This window comes from Salmo salar, chromosome 12 (assembly GCF_965601325.2).
Source record: "Salmo salar chromosome 12, fSalSal1, whole genome shotgun sequence".
NCBI lineage: Eukaryota > Metazoa > Chordata > Actinopteri > Salmoniformes > Salmonidae > Salmo > Salmo salar.
Window position 1 is genome coordinate 69,537,101 of NC_138302.1, and position 21,443 is coordinate 69,558,543.

Here is a 21,443-nt window from a genome sequence, read left to right on the forward strand (position 1 = left end):
TTCCTGGCTGATGTTTTGGTCACTTTTGAATGCTGGCGGTGCTTTCACTCTAGTGGTAGCATGAGACGGAGTCTACAACCCACACAAGTGGCTCAGGTAGTGCAGCTCATCCAGGATGGCACATCAATGCGAGCTGTGGCAAGAAGGTTTGCTGTGTCTGTCAGCGTAGTGTCCAGAGCATGGAGACGCTACCAGGAGACAGGCCAGTACATCAGGAGACGTGGAGGAGGCCGTAGGAGGGCAAAAACACAGCAGCAGGACCGCTACCTCCGCCTTTGTGCAAGGAGGAGCAGGAGGAGCACTGCCAGAGCCCTGCAAAATGACCTCCAGCAGGCCACAAATGTGCATGTGTCTGCTCAAACGGTCAGAAACAGACTCCATGAGGGTGGTATGAGGGCCCGACGTCCACAGGTGGGGGTTGTGCTTACAGCCCAACACCGTGCAGGACGTTTGGCATTTGCCAGAGAACACCAAGATTGGCAAATTCGCCTCTGGTGCCCTGTGCTCTTCACAGATGAAGCAAGTTCACACTGAGCACATGTGACAGACGTGACAGAGTCTGGAGACGCCGTGGAGAACGTTCTGCTGCCTGCAACATCCTCCAGCATGACCGGTTTGGCGGTGGGTCAGTCATGGTGTGGGGTGGCATTTCTTTGGGGGGCCGCACAGCCCTCCATGTGCTCGCCAGATGTAGCCTGACTGCCATTAGGTACCGAGATGAGATCCTCAGACCCCTTGTGAGACCATATGCTGGTGTGGTTGGCCCTGGGTTCCTCCTAATGCAAGACAATGCTAGACCTCATGTGGCTGGAGTGTGTCAGCAGTTCCTGCAAGAGGAAGGCATTGATGCTATGGACTGGCCCGCCCGTTCCCCAGACCTGAATCCAATTGAGCACATCTGGGACATCATGTCTCGCTCCATCCACCAACGCCACGTTGCACTACAGACTGTCCAGGAGTTGGCGGATGCTTTAGTCCAGGTCTGGGAGCAGATCCCTCAGGAGACCATCCGCCACCTCACCAGGAGCATGCCCAGGCGTTGTAGGGAGGTCATACAGGCACGTGGAGGCCACACACACTACTGAGCATCATTTTGACTTGTTTTAAGGACATTACATCAAAGTCGGATCAGCCTGTAGTGTGGTTTTCCACTTTAATTTGGAGTGTGACTCCAAATCCAGACCTCCATGAGTTGATAAATTGGATTTCCATTGATTATTTTTGTGTGATTTTGTTGTCAGCACATTCAACTATGTAAAGAAACAAGTATTTAATAAGATTATTTCTTTCATTCAGATCTAGGATGTGTTGTTTAAGTGTTCCCTTTACTTTTTGAGCAGTATATATATATATATCGCGCATCCCTAAGTCTAAATATTGCTGTTACATTGCACAACCTTCAATTTTATGTCATAATTATGTACAATTCTGGCAAATTAATTACGGTCTTTGTTAGGAAGAAATGGTCTTCGCACATTTTGCAACGAGCCATGCGGCCCAAACTGCTGCATATACCCCGACTCTGTTTGCACAGAACGCAAGAGAAGTGACACAATTTCCCTAGTTAAAATAAATGTATGTTAGCAGACAATATTAACTAAATATGCAGGTTTAAAAATATATACTTGTGTATTGACTAAGAAAGGCATTGATGTTTATGGTTAGGTACACATTGGTGCCACGACAGTGCTTTTTTCGCGAATGCGCTTGTTAAATCACCCGTTCGGCGAAGTAGGCTGTGATTCAATGATAAATTAACAGGCACCGCATCGATTATATGCAACGCAGGACAAGCTAGATAAACTAGTAATATCATCAACCATGTGTAGTTAACAAGTGATTATGTTATGATTGATTGTTTTTTATAAGATACGTTTAATGCTAGCTAGCACCTTACCTTGGCTCCTTGCTGCACTCGCATAACAGGTAGTCAGCCTGCCATGCAGTCTCCTCGTGGAGTGCAATGTAATTGGCCATAATCGGTGTCCAAAAATGCAGATTACCGATTGTTATGGAAACTTGAAATCGGCCCTAATTAATCGGCCATTCCGATTAATCGGTCGACCTCTAGATTGGAGTATACCAAAAGGCACCTAAAAGATTCTCAGACCATGAGAAACAAGATTTTCTGGTCTGATGAAACCAAGATTGAACTCTTTGGACTGAATGCCAAGTGTCACGTCTGGAGGAAACCTGGCACCATCCCTACGGTGAAGCATAGGAGTGGCACGCATCATGCTGTGGGGATGTTTTTCAGCGACAGGGACTGGGAGACTAGTCAGGGTCAAGGGAAAGATGAACGGATCAAAGTACAGAGAGATCCTTGATGAAAACCTGCTTCAGAACACTCAGGACCTCAGGACCTCACCTTCCAACAGGACAATGACCCTAAGCACACGGCCAAGAATTTGCAGGAGTGGCTTCGGGACAAGTCTCTTAATGTCCTTGAGTGGCCCAGCCAGATCCTTGACTTGAACCGGATCGAACGACTGGAGAGACCTGAATATATTTGTGGGGTATAATGGGGTATTGTGTTAGACTAGCTAGCTAGTTATTTTGTTCCAACAGACCTTGTTTTGTGAAATATTTGCCTGATGTAGATCGCCCAGATTTAGATTGCCCAGTGCAGTAACAAACTAGAAGGTCAGAGACCTGGCAGTGTCGTGCCAGGATAACAACATCTCCCTCAACGTGATCAAGACAAAGGAGATGATCGTGGACTACAGGAAAAGGAGGGCCGAGCACGCCCCCATTCTCATCGACTGGTCTGTAGTGGAGCAGGTTGAGTGTCCACATCACCAACCAACTATCATGGTCCAAACACACCAAGACAGTCGTGAAAAGGCTACGACTACACCTATTCCTCCTCAGGAGACTGAAAAGATTTGGCATGTGTCCTCATATCCTCAAAAAGTTCTACAGCTGCACCATCGAGAACATCCTGTTGGGTTGCATCCCCACCTGGTATGGCAACTGCTCGGCCTCCGACCGGAAGGCACTACAGAGGGTAGTGCGTACAGCCCAGTACATCACTGGGGCCAAGGTTCCTGCCATCCAGGACCTCTATACCAGGTGGTGTCACACTGTTTGATGAAGAGATTGATTGCCAATTAAATGTTCAGAGAAAATGCAGTTTCCCTCAAGCAATACAATGTGGCACTGATGCCCTGATAAACAAAATGTCTATTTGTTTTCCCATGTACATCACATTGGTAGTCCTAGTAGCTGTGTGATATCTGGCTGCATCATGGGAATGTTTTAAAGAGATTATGGTGTAAAAAAAAAAATAGGGGCAGGACAGGAGTGTTGTTGCTCTCTGGGCTCTACAAGCCCCTCTCTGGGAGACCATCTGGTGGAGCTCTTCTATAGGCTGTCACATGGCCTGACAGGCCCTGCATGGCAATCTGCGGCCCAGCATTAATATGGGCTTAACTCTCTATATAAAGAATGTATGAGAGGGAAATTTGCCTGTTTTAAATCTCCTCCCGTTATCCAGGCAATCACTCTTCTCAAAGGGAGCAACCACAGCAGCCAGCGATCACTGGTGAATTGAGGCACACAACACTTACAGGTGAAATGTCACCTAACTGGAGTTGGAACTATGGGATGTTTTTACTGTCAGTGGCATCCATGAGGCTACATTTGATTATTACTCTGATGTTTGAAAGATGATGCTGGATTAAGGCCTGTCCTTTTCAGAACAAAAACAAGTCTGTGTCAAATAAGGAGCACTACAGCATCAAATCAATATTTCACGGTGTTGCATCCATTCTTTTGCAATATGACTTTACATGCATTTTGAATGCACTGAATTTGAAATATTGTTATGCTGTACTGCTCTATTACTCCCCTATATGACAGCACTGAGCTTATTCTGTCATGCACCATCATGTAAGTCCAAGCAAGACATGAAAATAACAATCTACTGGTATAGACTTGTCTGTTTCATCTGCTCATACACATATGCTCTGTTCAGATATGGCTACAACAGGCCTGTGATTAAAAGGTCAGTGAAGATCACTTTGGACAGCACCTGCAACAAGGTGACACACACTGACTTGTGTTAATGGACATCAGAAAATCTCATAAGGATCAGTGAGGATCAAAAACACAATATACTGAGTTTCTATTCCTGTCCATGGCAACAGGGTCAAAATATGCCCTGACCTCTTGTACCCTAGCCCACCGACAGATTCCCTGCACTCCCTTTACATAGTGCATTAATATCGCTATATCAGAACTCCATCAAAACAATGCCTTATGATAGTAAAACTGATAAATACAATGGCTGGCATCCTAAATGTTCTTAACAGGTTGCTTCGAAATACTGCTTTGATCAAATAATGTTGATTTGATTGATTGATTGATTGATTGATTGGATGGTTGGTCGGATGTTTAAACTTTATACCATTGGTAAAACACCTAGAGACCATTTGAATATACTGCGGACTGATTATCTAATCTCCAGGATAATTACAGTAGAGTAACAGGCAAGTGTCACTCTGTGTAATGGGCTGTAACGTCTGAACGATTACTCATACATGAAAGATCATATCTGTCGGACACATCTGTCTGTCGCAGCATGTCTACTGTTTCTCACTCAAGCTCCTGAAGCACTCCTTGTGGAAATATAGGACTACAAGCTTTATATTGCTTATCATAACATATTGCATAGGCCTGTAGCACACTCAGACATACAGTAGCATCAGCCCAGCACATACAGTAGCATCAGCCCAGCACTAATTCAGGATGGCGTTACACAACAAACCCGGACCACTTTCTCACCTGTCTACAGGTCATTCCCAGGTCATTCCCTGTGGCTCAGTTGGTAGAGCATGGTGTTTGCAATGCCAGGGTTGTGGGTTTGATTCCCATGGGGGGCCAGTACAAAAAAAAAAAAAATGCTTGAAACGTATGCATTCACTACTGTAAGTCGCTCTGGATAAGATCGTCTGCTAAATGACTAAAATGTAGACACCTGCACAACACCAGTGGAGCTCTGGCCAAAAGGCTGGGAAACAGAAATGTATGAGAGAAGAAGAAATTGGAAAAGAGGAGGGTAGACAGGAAGTCAGAGACCTGTGTGTTCTTTCAGACATGGAACAAGGTCTATTACAGCAGCATAATGAATGACCATGTCATTCAGTGTGTTGAAAACAACCTTTTTTATCATGCACAACAGTATCAATTTGTCAATGGTGACTTAAGAGCACCTACTTCTCGTATCATTGAGGGTCCTCGAACATCAATGTATTGATTGCACACTACCATCTCCTCTTGTTGTTGTTAAATCACTTTGATCAAAAGGGTCTTCGCATCTCAGTAAGTGCTCCTCAGAAAAGATAGCATGTACTCATTTTACTCATGTGAATCATATAAACATGACAGTACTATGAATATGTGGCTGTTTATGTTATTTCTTCTGTGAGTAGCTAAGTGCAAAGGTTGGGACTGCGGGAGAACTTTAGTCTTTGTAGAGGAGGATATATAACGCAGCTTTTATTGCAGCTTTTCAGCCGAAAGTGACCCAGACAACGCAACACAAGGTGAGAGAGGGAGGGAAGGAGGAAGGGAGGGAGAGAGGGATGGAGGAGGAATATAAATGAGACTCCAGTGAAGGAAAAGTACTGGAGGGATGCGCTGACGCAGATGCAGAATGTGCCGGTGCACGTGAGAGGAAGTGTGTGAGGAGGAACACAAAACCAAAATAAAAAACATAGGGCACTGTAGATTGAAAAAAAACGGTGAGGGTCCAGACAACTGAAGGTGAATGGTTGTGTCAGGAAAGGGGTGGAAACATGCGGGGCTGAGTCCCAGGAGGAATGCTCTGACGTCAGCTAAGGAGAGGCTTTAAATAAAGACATTTCAGGAGAAATAGAGAACTGAAGACAAGAGGAGAGAGAGGTACTTTGCAATCTATAATAAGACAAGAGCCATAGAGGAGAGAGATTCTACTGGAGGTAATGATAATGGGGTGATGAGAATGAAAATAGAGGGCGAGAGAAAGGGAAGACGAGGGCAAGATCTGAAGAAAAAGACAGGACAGAATGACTTAAAAACATTACAAAGATAGACAATGACTGATGATACATTAAAAAAAGATAGGATGAAGGAATGGATTTGCGGGAATCACTGGAAATGAGAAGGTAGACCACTAAGGCTGGTACCCAAGCAGCTCTAAACCATATGGGACTGGTGGGTCACATGCTAAATAGAGAGGGCAGCAGCACAGCTGTGCCAACAGTCCCACAGGTCCCCAGGGCAGCTGACACAGAGGAATCATTGCAACCCAAATACAACCCAATGTTCACTGACATTATCTTACTGGCCGGATGCAGCAAATTACATTGAGATGACACAAATATTAGGTGGGCTAATTGTTGGGGCTCAGGTGCAGACCATTCAGATGGTTTAATTCAGTTCTTTATTTTTATTCTCGCAAGTGGGGAAATGTGAAGCTCTGTTACACAAACTTAAATGTGATCAATCATTAATTCTCATGCCTGAATGAAACCTAATTTTGCGGTGTTACATGAACTTCACAGCTTGAACTTTGGTGACCGGTTGGGACCATGGGGAGGTAACTGTAGACCAGATTCTCAATGAAGGATGAGTGTCCTACAAAACAGTGACACTTCTACCGCAGTGTACCATGGGATGCTATAACTTGGCTCTGTCATCTGAACAATGTTTGGCTGCCCTTTTTTTGTCTCTTGGGTTGCTTTTGGGAACCGGTCTTCCCTAAGGCAAGGGGTGTCAGCTGCATGTGAGAAATAAGAAAGGAGCATTCGTAGGAGAAGGTATATCCACTTTGATTGGCGAGTCACAAGAGAGCACTGGTGGCAAGCACACCTTCCATCCACCATCCACGCTCATACAACCTGCCTAGGGGAAGGGGGGGAAAGAAGAGGCAGGCATGGTTGGAAAAAGGGAGGAGATGATGGGGAGGAAGCATGGATGGGAGGGGGCATCCATATGTTATCACTTTGCAAACTGCTTTACCCATGCAGAGCAACTTTACACAGCTAAAGGCTCTCAACATAAATGTACACAGTTGGTTACATTCTGAGAACAATGTAGACTAAGAGATGTCCACCAGAAAATGCCTGGTCTCTCATCCATCACTTAGTGCTGAGTCGTTCAGGGGATAAATAACAAGTTATTATTCTATTCTATCATATTCTATTTTCATTTTGTGGTCTCATGGGAAACCTCTAACTTGAAAGGGAGATTATGCTATTTGGCATTTAGTAACAACCAAAGAGAAGAGGAAAACCAACATTATTTGCCACAGGTTCAGGCTCAGCAGCAAAGGTATTGGTTTTGTAATGCATCTTCCACCAGCAGCAGCATACCACCCAGCATCGCACTGATGGCTTACTGCTGGATGTGGTGTTGGAGGGCCAGTAGGGGGCACTCTTCCCTCTGGTCTAAGATCCCAGGGCAGTAAAAGGGACATTGCCCTGCGCAGGGTGGTTAAACAGGTGTCCTGACTCTCTGTGATCATTAAAAATCCCATGGCACTTATTGTGACCTGGCCCCATTCCATCATGGCCACCTAATCATCCCCCTCATTGCTAATTGGCATATATCATACCTTTTCATCTGTTAGCTGGTGAGTGTTCGGGCACAAAATTGGTTGTGATTTTCCTGTGTTGTTATGATATTTCCAAACTACGAGGACAAAATAACACTGACATTGTGAAAATGATGACAATGTCCTTTTTGTGTAATAGCTGTTTGGAAAATAAATCCTGAAATTTCAGCCTGTTCATGTGGGACAGAGTTTTTGGGCCAGATCATGACATCACAATCTAATCTAAATATATTAACAGTTGTATTAACACACCCATATGTTCAGACAGCATTTCAATGGCAAAAAGAGGTTCAGGGAAATAAATGATTCAAAAGTATATTTGGAGTTATTTTCATGAAATAAACAAACGCAGTGATTTATTAGACATACGGTGATGATTTCTTAAAACGACTGCATGGGTGCTTTAAGAGGAATGAGTTGCAGAAGAGAGACAGCTAAACCCAAATACCTATACTTGGATCCTAAATAGTAGGCCGTTTGAGTATGCGAAAACATGTAGTTTTATAGTATGTGAAATATTGAAAATCTAGTATACTTTAAATGCCCAGATGTCATACTCATTTCCGCATTTACTCTAATAGAATTCGCTGAACGCTATTGAAGAAGATAATCGTATTTTCACACCCACGTGTATTCAACAACAGATGATAATCAGAAAAGAGGACACAGTCGACAAAAATGTAAGAACGGCAGGGAACAAGCACGATTCCGCATTCAATGACAGCTCAGTATGGATGAGTAGTATGTTGATATCCGTTGCTTAATGCATACGTTTGTACTAAACAGTACGTTCTAAATAGTATGTAATACGATTAGTACACAGTAGTTTAAGTAAGTAGTAGGGAAGCCATATTTCGGCCACAGCCGCTGTCTGTGGTATGATCTTGAGGTTGTTGTGGTAAATTATGCCAAAAGCCATCTCTGGGAAAGTGTGTCATGGCAGGCCAGATATTGAAATAAAATGTACACTGGATACCTACTACCAGATTGTTACTGAAGTCCAAAGCCCATGCCACCAGACTGCATGTGCCTCTAGGCAGTGGCACAACTTTGTTTTTAGAAGTGAGTGGGATATAATTATTATTTTTATTTTTTATTTATCTAGTCAGATAAACACTCCAAACAGCCTACCTGACCGCTCAGAGGCATCTGCATGGTCCTAAAGCACACCAGTCCTCATGATAAAACTGGGGGGTACAAAACATGCAATTTCAGAATGCCCGTGAAAGTTGTGCCGCTGCCTCTAGGTATCCTATAGGGTATATTGTAGGCTACTTTCTACAAAGGTTGTGTTTCCTGCATAAAATGAGTGGATCTATAGGTCACTTGTACAAACATGAAATCAATTTCATTTAGATTAGAAAGTAAGATATTGTTAGAATACCCAGTAGTAGATGAAACAACTGTGCTAAAGAGGCATTGCTGATGAAAATAATAAAGATTATTTTATATGCAGTCATGTGGAAAGGGAAGGACAAAATAATCTATTGGGTCAGAATGAAAAATGGCCCTATGACACTACCTACCTCCTCTACCCCGTGGTTTTAAAGAATAGTCTGCTGGAAGGCGCATGATTTATGGTCACCTGTGCATCAGTTGGCTGGAGCCACAGAGAAGTGTCGCCTGTGTCTCGATGTCTCAATAAACATTGATCACCACTCTTCCAATAAATGGACCATGTGATGTCTGGGATTTTTTCCATAGCATCAAAAAGGGATTAACAAATAACATAACATAGTCCTATGTGATTAAGGGGTTGCCTATTATTGTTGGTTTGTAGAATAGACTAATGTCAAAATGTATTATAGCCTAGAATACATACATTTTAAACTGGTCATAATTATTTAGCCTACAATTAATACATGTATCTCGTTATCAATTATCTGTCTTTTATTGCATATGTCTCCATAGGTGTTGACAATGCTATTTGTTATGAATTGAATTGCAATGAATTTTATCAATCAGAAAAGCATGGTAGTAAGTGACGCAAACATATGCGTCAGACCAATACCAACATATATCTTGACCGTTCTATTTCCAAAGATTTTAGGGGGACTCGGTGAAATACATTCAACCTTACTCCAGGTATAGAAATACAAAATACACCTTGGACCACAGCGCGTTCAATTCATTTTCTTCCCCAAATTAAGCACAGGCTTCCTATGTTAAACGCCAGGGTTATTAGATTACTAATATTAGCATGGTGATAACTTGGCAATGTGATCATGTACACTCTTGCGTCACTATGCACTCGCCTGCTCGCCACCCTGCTTGCATGTCAATTGTCAGCCAAAACTGCACGTGATTCATTCTCTCTCATCCTCTCGCGCTCATACGCTGGGTACCACCAGACTAGGTCGAAATTGGCACCGAGCAGATGTGTTTGCCCCATTCTGGTGTGTTCGAATTGTTTTTACATTGTAAACACTGGATATAGGTTATTTCTTCGAAATATTTAAGGTGAGTAATGCGTTACTGACTTGACATGTTTATACAATCGCCAGGTCACTGGCGAAATCTATCTGTCCAGATTTACCAATCATTAGTCACTAGGCTCGTACGTGTCTCACCTTGTCAATTTGTTTTAATTATTGTTGAAATTTGTTTTTAATTTGTTTTAATTCTAGCTGTATATCAGAGCTGTTCTATAGGGACTGCTTTGCGATATTAAACTATGGGAGAAACAAAGAAGGGTCAATTGTTGGAGCGATTTTGTCCCTATATTGTAATGAAAGCAAGGAGTGATTTTTAGTGACACTTGAGAAAACTATTGCTTAGGAACTTACAGGAGTGAACTTGTGTGATCTCATCATGTTTATAATGTGGGGTGAGAGTTGTCCCTGGATGATGACATTAAATAGTCATGCTGTCATGAATCACTGGGTTGTGTGACCTTGAGTGCTATATTTACAATCGTCTGGCCAATAATTGTAAGATAATTGCTTACTCAATGGAATAATAGTATATTTGCGTAATTTCTCCATAGTGTTTGAGTTTAAAATGCCAAGCAGACAGAATGACTGATGGGCTGATGTTCAGTCCCGGTCTATTGTCGTAGATGTGATGGATGACAGGTGTTAGAGCGCTGATCAGATTGATCACCTTTTAGAGCGCTTTCCTATCTGTACTTGGCTGTCGCTTGAGCTTTGTTTTACGACCACAACCTTCAAGTCTCCACGGCAGTATTTCAGATTGTGGAGTTAGTTGTAGGTGTTGTGATTGAACTTGTTGTATTTAATTCTGTTAAAATGACATTTTTGGAGAATTAAAACATCCATGCCTTGTGAGAAAATGTAGTGGTATTTTTATTGTTTATAATCCAAATGAAGTGGCCTTCGTAGGCTATATTGATCCCCATCTGCCAACAAGCATTCTAAAAGACACACACACACACACACACACACACACACCACACACACACACACACACACACACACACACACACACACACACACACACACACACACACACACACACACACACACACACACAAACATTGATATCTCCTACAATGCATAAACTTGTATTGTAGTATACTTAGTTCAACATCAGCGACCTCTTCAAGAGGTATGATCTCTTGGTGTTTTGCCTAAGGTGGTGGAATGACAGTCACAAGGTCAAAAGGTTTGAGACCTGGTTGAGGTACCCCTAAAATTTGTTTCAATGTTGTCAGAAGTGGGATGTTGTGCCCCTGAGGCATTACGTTAACCAGAAGAGCAACTTGGCTGATAAACATACATTTTTGTCACTCGGATCCAATCGGGTCTGGTCTAGATAACGGGTTCCAGGTTGGGTCTAGGTCTGGTTGTCGTCAGATCCATTTGAGTTCGAGGCTAATTGTTATCGGGTTCGGATCAAACTTTTCCTTCCTTCCTTCCTTCCTTCCTTCCTTCCTTCCTTCCTTCCTTCCTTCCTTCCTTCCTTCCTTCCTTCCTTCCTTCCTTCCTTCCTTCCTTCCTTCCTTCCTTCCTTCCTTCCTTCCTTTCGTCTCTCTCTCTCTCTCTCTCTCTCTCTCTCTCTCTCTCTCTCTCTCTGTGTGTTTTTGAGAAAAAGAGTAAGAAAGTTACAGACTCACAAATATCATACTTCCAAGACATGTTGACCTCAATAACAGGGGAAGTTATAATTTTTTTGGGAGGGAATGATATTTGTGCGTCTAATTTTCTCACTCATCATTATTCACAATTCATTTAGGATTATCTGTAATCATGGTAGCATTCATATTAATGTAGAAGTATTTAGAAACTTATTAGTATATATTTTTTTATAATTTCTTTGCATTTTACCCCATTTTTTTCTCCCCAATTTCGATCTTGTCTCATCTCTGCAACTCCCCAACTGCTCGGGAGGCGAAGGTCGCGTTATGCGTCCTCCGAAACATGACCTGCCAAACCACGCTTCTTATTAAAACGTCTTTGGGCTAGGAGTCCCGCTAGCAGGACAACTTCTGGTGAAACTGGAGGAGGCGCAATTCAAATAAATAATCATAACAATTATGGATATTAAACATTTATGTACATACAAGTGTCTTATATCGGTTGAAAGCTTAAATTCTTGTTAATTTAACTGCATTGTCCGATTTACAGTAGGCTTTACAGCGAAAGCATGCCATGCGATTGTTTGAGGACGGCGCCCCACATCAAAATATTTTTACACCGGCACAGGTTTCATAAATTCACAAATAGCGATTAAATATTCACTTACTTTTTGAAAATCTTCCTCTGATTTGTCATCTAAAGGGTCCCAGCTATAATATGTAGTGTTGTTTTGTTAGATAAAATCCTTCTTTATATCTCAAAAAGTCAGTTTAGTTGGTGCCATTGATTTGAGTAATCCACTCGTTCAACATGCAGAGAAAGGAATCAAAAGATCTACCGCTAAACTTTGTTAAAACAAGTCAAACTACGTTTCTATTGACTCCTCAGATACCCTAAAATGTAATCAAACTATAATATTTCATACAGAAAGAAGTATGTTCAATAGGAAAACAATATTAGCAGGTGCGTCTCATCTTCATTGCGTGCGCATACACAAATTTGTATGTAGTAAAACCTGTAGTAAAACTCATTATTCTTACTCGTTTTGGAAGAAACAAGCCTGAAACCTTGAACAACCAGTGGAAGCCATAGAAATTGCATACTGGGAGCTAGATTTAATTATTTCCCTATACTTTCCATTGGAAGAGCATGGGCTCTCAAAAAAATAAAATCTTGTTGGTTTTTCTTTGGATTATCTCCTAACATATCTATTGTGTCATACTCTCCTACATGATTTTAACATTTATACAAACTGCAAAGTGTCTTCTTTCCAATGGTACCAATTATATGCATATCCTGGCTTCAGGGCCTGAGCAACAGGCAGTTTACTTTGGGCACGTCAGTCAGGCAGAAATTGAGAAAAAGGACCCTAGCCTGAAGAAGTTTTAACTCCCACCCACTTAACCCGGAAGCCAGCCACACCAATGTTTCAGAGGAAACACCGTTCAACTGACGATTGAGATCAGCCTGCATGCACCGGCCCGCCATAAGGAGTCGCTAGAGCGCAATGAGCCAAGTAAAGCCCCACTGACCAAACCCTCCCCTAACCTGGACAACGCTGGCCAATTGTTACCGCCCTATGCGACTCCCGATCACGGCCAGTTGTGATACAGCCCGGGATCAAACCTGGGTCTGTAGTGACGTCTCTAGCACTGCGATGCAGTGCCTTAGACTGCTGCGCCACTCGGGAGAACCCTAAAAACATATTATATTCTTATTTACAATAAAAGTGTCTACAAAATTACACAATACATTATTTACCTTGAAATTCTATTGGCCACAAAGTAATCTGAAACACAACCAAAACAAACAGCAAATGCATTCAACAAATGTGTAGACACAAGCTTGATGTAGACATTGTGGGCTGCGAATATGGGACCAAATATTTAGCCTTTTAATATACTGAACAAAAATATAAACACAACATACAACAATGTCAACGATTTTACTGAGTTACAGTTCATATAAGGAAATCAGTCCATTTAAATAAATTCATTAGGGTATATCTATGGATTTCACATGACTGGGCAGGGGCGCAGCCATGGGTGGGCCTGGGAGGGCATATGCCCACCCACTTGGGAGCCAGGCTCACCCACTGGGGAGCCAGGCTGAGGCAATCAGAATATGTTCTTGTTACAAAATGTATTACAGAAAGAAATACTCCTCAGTTTATCAGCTATCTGGGTGACTGGTCTCAGACGATCCTGCAGGGGAAGAAGCCAGATGTGAAGGTCCTGGGCTGGCGTGGTTACATGTGGTCTGCGGTTGTGAGTCAACTTCAGCACAAGAACTGTTCTTCTGGAGCTTCATGAAAGGGTTTCCATCAGTGCTGTAAAGTACTTAAGTACAAATATTGTAAGTACTGTACTTTACTTTACTATTTATATTTTTACAAACTTTTACTTTTACTTAACTACATTCCTAAAGAAAAGGATGTACTTTTTACTCCGTACATTTTCCCTGACACCCAAAAATACTCGTTACATTTTGAATGCTTAGCAGGACAGGAAAATGGTAGAATTCATGCACTAATTAAGAGAACATCCCTGGTCATCTCTACTGCCTCTTATCTGGTGGGCTCACGAAACACAAATGCTTCATTTGTAAATTGAGTGTGGGAGTGTGAACTGGCTATCCGTAAATTTAAAAAAAATCTAGAAAAATGTGCCATCTGATTTGTTTAATATAAAGAATTTGAAATTATACATATACATTTGACATTTTAATCATTTGGCAGATGCTCTTAAACTTGCTCAAGGGCACATCGACAGATTTTTCCCTTAGTCGGCTCTGGGATATTTTAACAATTGCATTTACTTTTGATACTTAAGTAAATTTAAAACCAAATACTGTTACACGTTTACTCAAGTACAGTTGAAGTCGGAAGTTTACATACACCCTAGCCAAATACATTTAAACTCAGTTTTTCACAATTCTTGACATTTAATCCTAGTAAGAATTCCCTGTCTTAGGTCAGTTAGGATCACCACTTTATTTTAAGAATGGGAAATGTCAGAATAATAGTAGAGAGAATGATTTATTTCAGCTTTTATTTATTTCATCACATTCCCAGTGGGTCAGAAGTTTACATACACTCAATTAGTATTTGGTAGCATTGCCTTTAAATTGTTTAACTTGGGTCAAACATTTCGGGTAGCCTTCCAGAAGCTTCCCACAATAGGTTGGGTGAATTTTGGTCCATTCCTCCTGACAGAGCTGGTGTAACTGAGTCAGGTTTGTAGGCCTCCTTGCTCGCACACGCCTTTTCAGTTCTGCCCACACATTTTCTATGGGATTGAGGTCAGGGCTTTGTGATGGCCACTCAAATACCTTGACTTTGTTGTCCTTAAGCCATTTTGCCACAACTTTGGAAGTATGCTTGGGGTCATTATCCATTTGGAACACCCATTTGCGTCCAAGCTTTAACTTCCTGACTGATGTCTTGAGATGTTGCTTCAATATATCCACATAATTTTATTTCCTCATGATGCCATCTATTTTGTGAAGTGCACCAGTCCCTCCTGCAGTAAAGCACCCCCACAACATGATGCTGCCACCCCTGTTCTTCACGGTTGGGATCATGGTTAGAATGGTGTTCTTCGGGCTTGCAAGCCTCCCCTTTTTTCCTCCAAACATAACAATGATCATTATGGCCAAACAGTTCTATTTTTGTTTCATCAGACCACTTTTCTCCAAAAAGTATGATCTTGTCCCCATGTGCAGTTGCAAACCGTAGTCTGTCTTTTTTATGGCGGTTTGGAGCATTGGTTTCTTCCTTGCTGAGCGGCCTTTCAGGTTACGTCGATATATAGGACTCATTTTACTGTGGATATAGATACTTTTGTACATGTTTCCTCCAGCATCTTCACAAGGTCCTTTGCTGTTGTTTTGGGATTGATTGGCCCTTTTCGCACCAAAGTACATTCATCTTTAGGAGACAGAACGCGGTATGACGGCTGCGTGGTCCCATGGTGTTTATACTTGCGTACTATTGTTTGTACAGATGAACGTAGTACCTTCAGGCATTTGGAAATTGCTCCCAATGATGAACCAGACTTGTGGAGGTCTACAATTTATTTTCTGAGGTCTTGGCTGATTTCTTTTGATTTTCCCATGATGTCAAGCGAAGAGGCAATGAGCTTTGAAGGTAAGACTTGAAACACATCCACAGTTACACCTCCAATTGACTCAAATTATGTCAATTAGCCTATCAGAAGCTTCTAAAGCCATGACATCATTTTCTGGAATTTTCCAAGCTGTTTAAAGGCACAGTCAACTCAGTGTATGTAAACTTCTGACCCACTGGAATTGTGATACAGTGAATTATAAGTGAAATAATCTGTCTGTAAACAATTGTTGGAAAAGGTTCTTGTGTCATGCACAAAGTAGATGTCCTAACCGACTTGCCAAAACTATAGTTTGTTAACAAGAAATTTGTGGAGTGGTTGAAAAACGAGTTTTAATGACCCCAAACTAAGTGTATGTAAACTTCCGACTTCAACGGTAGTATTTTACTGGGTAACTAACTTTTACTTGTGTAATTTCTATTAAGGTACCTTTACTGTTACTCAAGTATGACAATTGGGTACTTTTTCCACTACTGGTTTCCTTGGCCGAGCAGCCGCACACAAGCCTAAGATCACCATGCACAATGCGAAGCGTCGGCTGGCATTAGAGTGGAAACGCGTTCTCTGGAGCAGTGGAAACGCATTCTCTGGAGTGATGAGTCACGCTTCACCATCTTGCAGTCCAAAGAACGAATCTGGGTTTTGCGAGTGCCAGGAGAAAGATACCTGCCCCAATGCATAGAGCCAACTGTAAAGTTTGGTGGAGGATGAAAAATGGTCTGAGGCTGTTTTTCAAGGTTTGGGCTAGGCCCCTTAGTGTCAGTGAAGGGAAATATTAACGCTACAGCATATAAGGAAATTCTAGACAATTCTCTGCTTCCAACTTTTTGGCAACAGTTTGGGGAAGGCCCTTTCCTGTATCAGCATGGCAATACCCCCGTGCACAAAGCAAGGTGCATACAGAAATGATTTGTTGACGGTGTGGAAGAACTTGACTGGCCTGCACAGAGCCCTGACCTCAACCCCATCTAACACCTTTGGGATGAATTGGAACGCCAACTGCGAGTCAGGCCTAATCGCCCAACATCAGTGCCCAACCTCATTAATGCTCTTGTGGCTGAATGTAAGCAAGTTCCCGCAGCAATGTTCCAACATCTAGTGGAAATCCCACGCTCTGTGTAGTTGGTTGTTGGTCATTGATAGACAGCTATTTTAAATTTTTGCCGTAGATTAAAAAAATCTAAGTCAAAACTGTAACTAGGCCGCTCGGGAACATTCAATGTTGTCTTGGTAATCAACTCTAGTGTAGATTTGGCCTTGAGTTTTATTGTTATTTCCTTGCTGAAAGGTGAATTTTGTCATGGTTCCACCTGTCATCAGAGGGCGGCAGAGACCGTCCTAGAGACATTAACGACACTCAGGTGTGTCCAATTTACTCATTACGATTTCCCTGTTAAAAGAGGTGTGTTTTCTGTTGTCCTTTGCAGAAGCTTGAATTGTTTACCGTGTGCGGTCGTTTCCTGAGTGAGGTTGAGACTTAGTGTTTGTTTTTTCAAGTGTACTGTGATCCTGGCTACCATTTCTCAGAAAAGTATTATGTTTATCCTTAACCACTGATGCATTGTCTGGTCTCTTCTCTGCACCTGGGTCCAACTTTACCACGTCACAAATTTGTCTCCCTTTTTCTGTTGGAAATCAGACTGAAGCAGGCTTTCCTTTAGGATTTTGCCTGTTTAGCTCCATTCTGTTTCTTTTTATCCTGAAGAACTCCCTAGTCCTTGCCCATGACAAGCATACCCCTAACATGATGCAGCCACCACCATGCTTGCAAATATGGAGAGTGGTACCCATTGATGTGTTGGATTTTCCCTAAACATAACAATTTCTATTCAGGACAATAGTATTACCAGTAGTATTACTTTAGTGCATTGTTGCCAACACAATGCATATTTTGGAATATTTTTTATTCTATATACAGTACCAGTCAAAAGTTTGGACACATCTACTTATTCAAGGGTTTTTCTTTGTTTTTACTATTTTCTACATTGTAGAATAATTGTGAAGACATCAAAACTATGAAATAACACATATGGAATCATGTAGTAACTAAATAATATGTGTGAAATTAGATTTAGAATGGACCATTACAATGCACCTGTATCGAAACAGGTGCAGCAGGAAAAATACATGTCATCTATTGTCATAAGCGTCGTAAGGGACAGACCAAGGCGCAGCGGGTATAGTGCTCATCTTCCTTCTTTATTTAGAGAGAACACTCAAACAAAATAAACAAACGACGAAACAGTTCCGTAAGGCACACAGGCTAAACAGAAAACAACCACCCACAAACCCAAAGGGAAAAAGGTCTGCCTAAGTATGGCTTCCAATCAGAGACAACGAAAGACACCTGCCTCTGATTGGAAACCATACTCGGCCACACATAGAAAACGAACCTAGAAAATGAAAACTAGAACAAATCCCCTCTAAATAAACCAACCCCAAAACAACACCCCCTGCCACGCCCTGACCATACTACAATGACAAATGACCCCTTTACTGGTCAGGACATGACATCTATGCACTTAACTAGCGAATGGAGGATGCTTTTCCCAGTGTTTTTTTTTTCTTCATGCCAGCCAGGTAGGCTATACTCCTTTTGTAAATATAAGCAATGTGCTTAATATTAGGAAAGTTGAACAAGAAAATATAGTAGGCCTAGCCTATAGAAAGCTGATCCTCTTTTCAGTAGAGGTCATCACTCTGCAATTGCATAGCCTGTTGAAATGTTGCGCAACATGACTTCATGGGCTTTCAAAGTGTTTGATTAGATTTTCAAATACATTTGCATTGATGTCAGATTGATTAGAGGGACAATAGAGTGCTCAGTTCCAGGCAGTTAGCAAGTTTGGTAGACTACTAATGACCATCAGCAGCATCAGAGCTTGGGGAAACCTAATTACCGTGACTAAATGGTCACGTGGAATTTGACTGCCTTCATGACTCGTGACCGCCGGTGTGGCGGTAATACGATCACCGCAACAGCCCTAGTCACAACAAAATGTGAAAGAAATCAAGGAGTGTAAATATTTTCAGAAGGCACTGTATGCCCTTGGTGACCCATTGATCATGTTTCTCAGGATTGTATTATCTGCATGTTCCTGTTGTGTTTACATCAATCACACACAGGCTATTGCAGGGGTCTCAAACCCTGTTCCTGGAGAGCTACCCTCCCATAGGTTTTTAATCCAGCCCACTTGTAACTAACCTGGTTCAGTTTATCAGCCAGCTATTTATTAGAATCAGGTGTGCTAGATTAGGTTTGGAGTGAGCCTACAGTAGTAGCCTAGATTTCAGAACAAAACTTTGCTCAATGGGTGTACCTCAGCGCTATTTAAATAAACCTTAAAGGCTTTTGTTTGTCTGTGTAGAAAATTATCACACAGCATCAACTCTACAGAGAAGTAAATGCCAAAAATACACATCTTACAGCTGTGCATGTTTTTGCAGTGCATGTTTGTTTTTTGCTAAAGTGGTTTAGTCAGTGCAATTTTTTAAATTTGTTTTTATTCAAAGCAGCTGGCCCCAAATTAATTATTCTTTTGTTAACTAGATATTCACTGAAACAATATAGGTGAAGTGCTGCAGACTGTTCCACCTAAACTCTTAGCCCTCACTGCAGCCATTATAACACACACAATGGCTTTCAAATTATGTAAAAGTTACCTAGTACTTGTATTTTTATAAATCTTGTCTGTGGTGATCTGAACACCAGCTGGCAGTTGTTGGCGTGCTTTCATGGCACAGTTGCTCTGTAGGCGGAGTGATGCAGCTGTTGATATTGTTTCATGCATGGGATTGAATGTCTGAACCAATGCAGATCTTGTCCAGAGTTAATGCCCATGGGATTATATAGAGGTTCCCATGCAAATTGTTAATGAGCGTGGATTATTTATTTCATCATGAGCTGTACAGGACATGTATGCAACGCAAGGCAGAAAGGGTAATGTTTTCGTTAGTATCGTTCACGTGACCCAATGTTGACATGTATAATATGAAATGGTTGTTGTGTGCTGGAAGAGACTATACACTGTATGTGTATACACTTATGTACTCTTTATAAGGAATTATGTGAATCATGTGGAATATTCTTGTTTAACTTTATACATAGGATTTGGGGTAAATTAAAATATACTGTTTTTTTATATACAGTTAAATTAAGTAAATTATTGCTCTTTGTTGCTTTGCTCTGTCTGGGCTTTTGTAGGCCTACTATACTGTTTACAACAATAGCTGTTTACTTTGTATGTGGGAGGTTCAGTGTATTGTGGAGTTTTTGCGCACAAGTGAAAGTGGGAGGAGAAGAGATGTACAGGCAGAGGTAGTGACTGATAGTGATTGTCGTGACTAGAAGAAGTGCATCACTGCTGTTGTATCATAGTGTAAAAGATGGGGCTGTCAAAATGTTGCCACAGCATAAACTGTCCTCTGTGTGACCTCCATTTCTAACCTTCCCCTACTTCATATGGCCATCACCCAGTCAGTTCTCAACAAAAGTAAATAAAGGATTACTAAGTGAACAGTCATCTCCCACATCGGTTAGCTCTCTTGTTTTTGCTGTCTCTCTGTCCCCCAGAATAGGATATGGCCCTCACATATCCCATGGGGCTTTGCTGCTCTGTATTTCCGTCGATGGTGGATTTTTATAATGGCTGAGAAGTGACTCTCAATAAGTAATGAGCCTACGCCAGGCTTGTGATGTGGATCAAGAGAATGCATGACTGCGTTTCATCCAGCCCCTCCCTTGTACTGACTGACTTCCTCCATTATGTTTGGGCTGAACCAACAGCTCCATGAAAAAGCGGGAGAGAATCCTGCTGCAATGCTTCCGAGGATTAGGGGATTTACAGGAAAAAGCTTCCGAAAGTTAAGCTTACAGGACAGGAAAATGAAGTAGGACAATTGGTAACATTGGGAATGTCTGAAACCAAAACACTGAGGGAGGTAGGGACCTAATCTGCTTTTTCAGTGACAGCTTTGTGTGGAAATGAGTCCACAGGTAGACGAAACACATTTAACAAGTTGCTACCCCCTCTCTCCTCATGTAAGAGAAGGGTTAGGTAACTGGATGTGACCAATGTTCCCGCAAGAAAAATGTGTCACTGAGCAAATTTCAGGTCTGCTGAAGTTGAACATTGTGAAAATTGTGTGCAACTTCCAGCACACGTTTACTGTGAACACTGAGGCTGTACCCACTTTAAGTTACAGTTGTAACTGTTGTCATGTAGGCTACTGTGGGTATTTCATCATATTGTGGGCCTGCCAGAGTGGCCTACCATCAAAAACAATGGAGAAAATGCATCCCATAACATTTTAACATGGAACTAGCTGTTCTATCATTCAGCCAACAGTAGCAGCCAATGTGTATTGTTCAATGTAGGGCTACATTCAATGACACTTCTGGGAAAAAAACGCAGTGCTTGACATTAACCTGTTTATCCACTTGTCCATCAGACAAGGTCACTGAAAATGTTATGTTGTTTGATGCAAGAAACCACTTTACAAAATAAAATTCATTATTATTCCTATACCATTATTACAGAGATTCAGACAAATTATCCTACCCTCGGCCTATTGGCTACATAGGCTTGAATAAGCTGTCTCAAAATACAACACTGCCCCTTTAAGACAAAAAAAAGCTCTTTACCTGACTCGCTTTCAAAGATGTCTAGAACTGTACACGTT

The 21,443-nt window shown here is 41.8% G+C and overlaps 1 protein-coding gene across 1 annotated transcript in view; it reads left to right on the forward strand.

Moving 5' to 3' along the window:
- Positions 1 to 9,906: 9,906 nt before the first annotated feature.
- The window catches only part of LOC106565665 (sodium-dependent neutral amino acid transporter SLC6A17), a 32,780-nt gene continuing 21,243 nt past the window's right edge, over positions 9,907 to 21,443 (forward strand). Inside the window, exon 1 of the mRNA XM_014133010.3 lies at positions 9,907 to 10,057. The gene's annotated coding sequence lies outside the window, so the exon portion shown is untranslated. The remainder of the gene's footprint in view (positions 10,058 to 21,443) is intronic.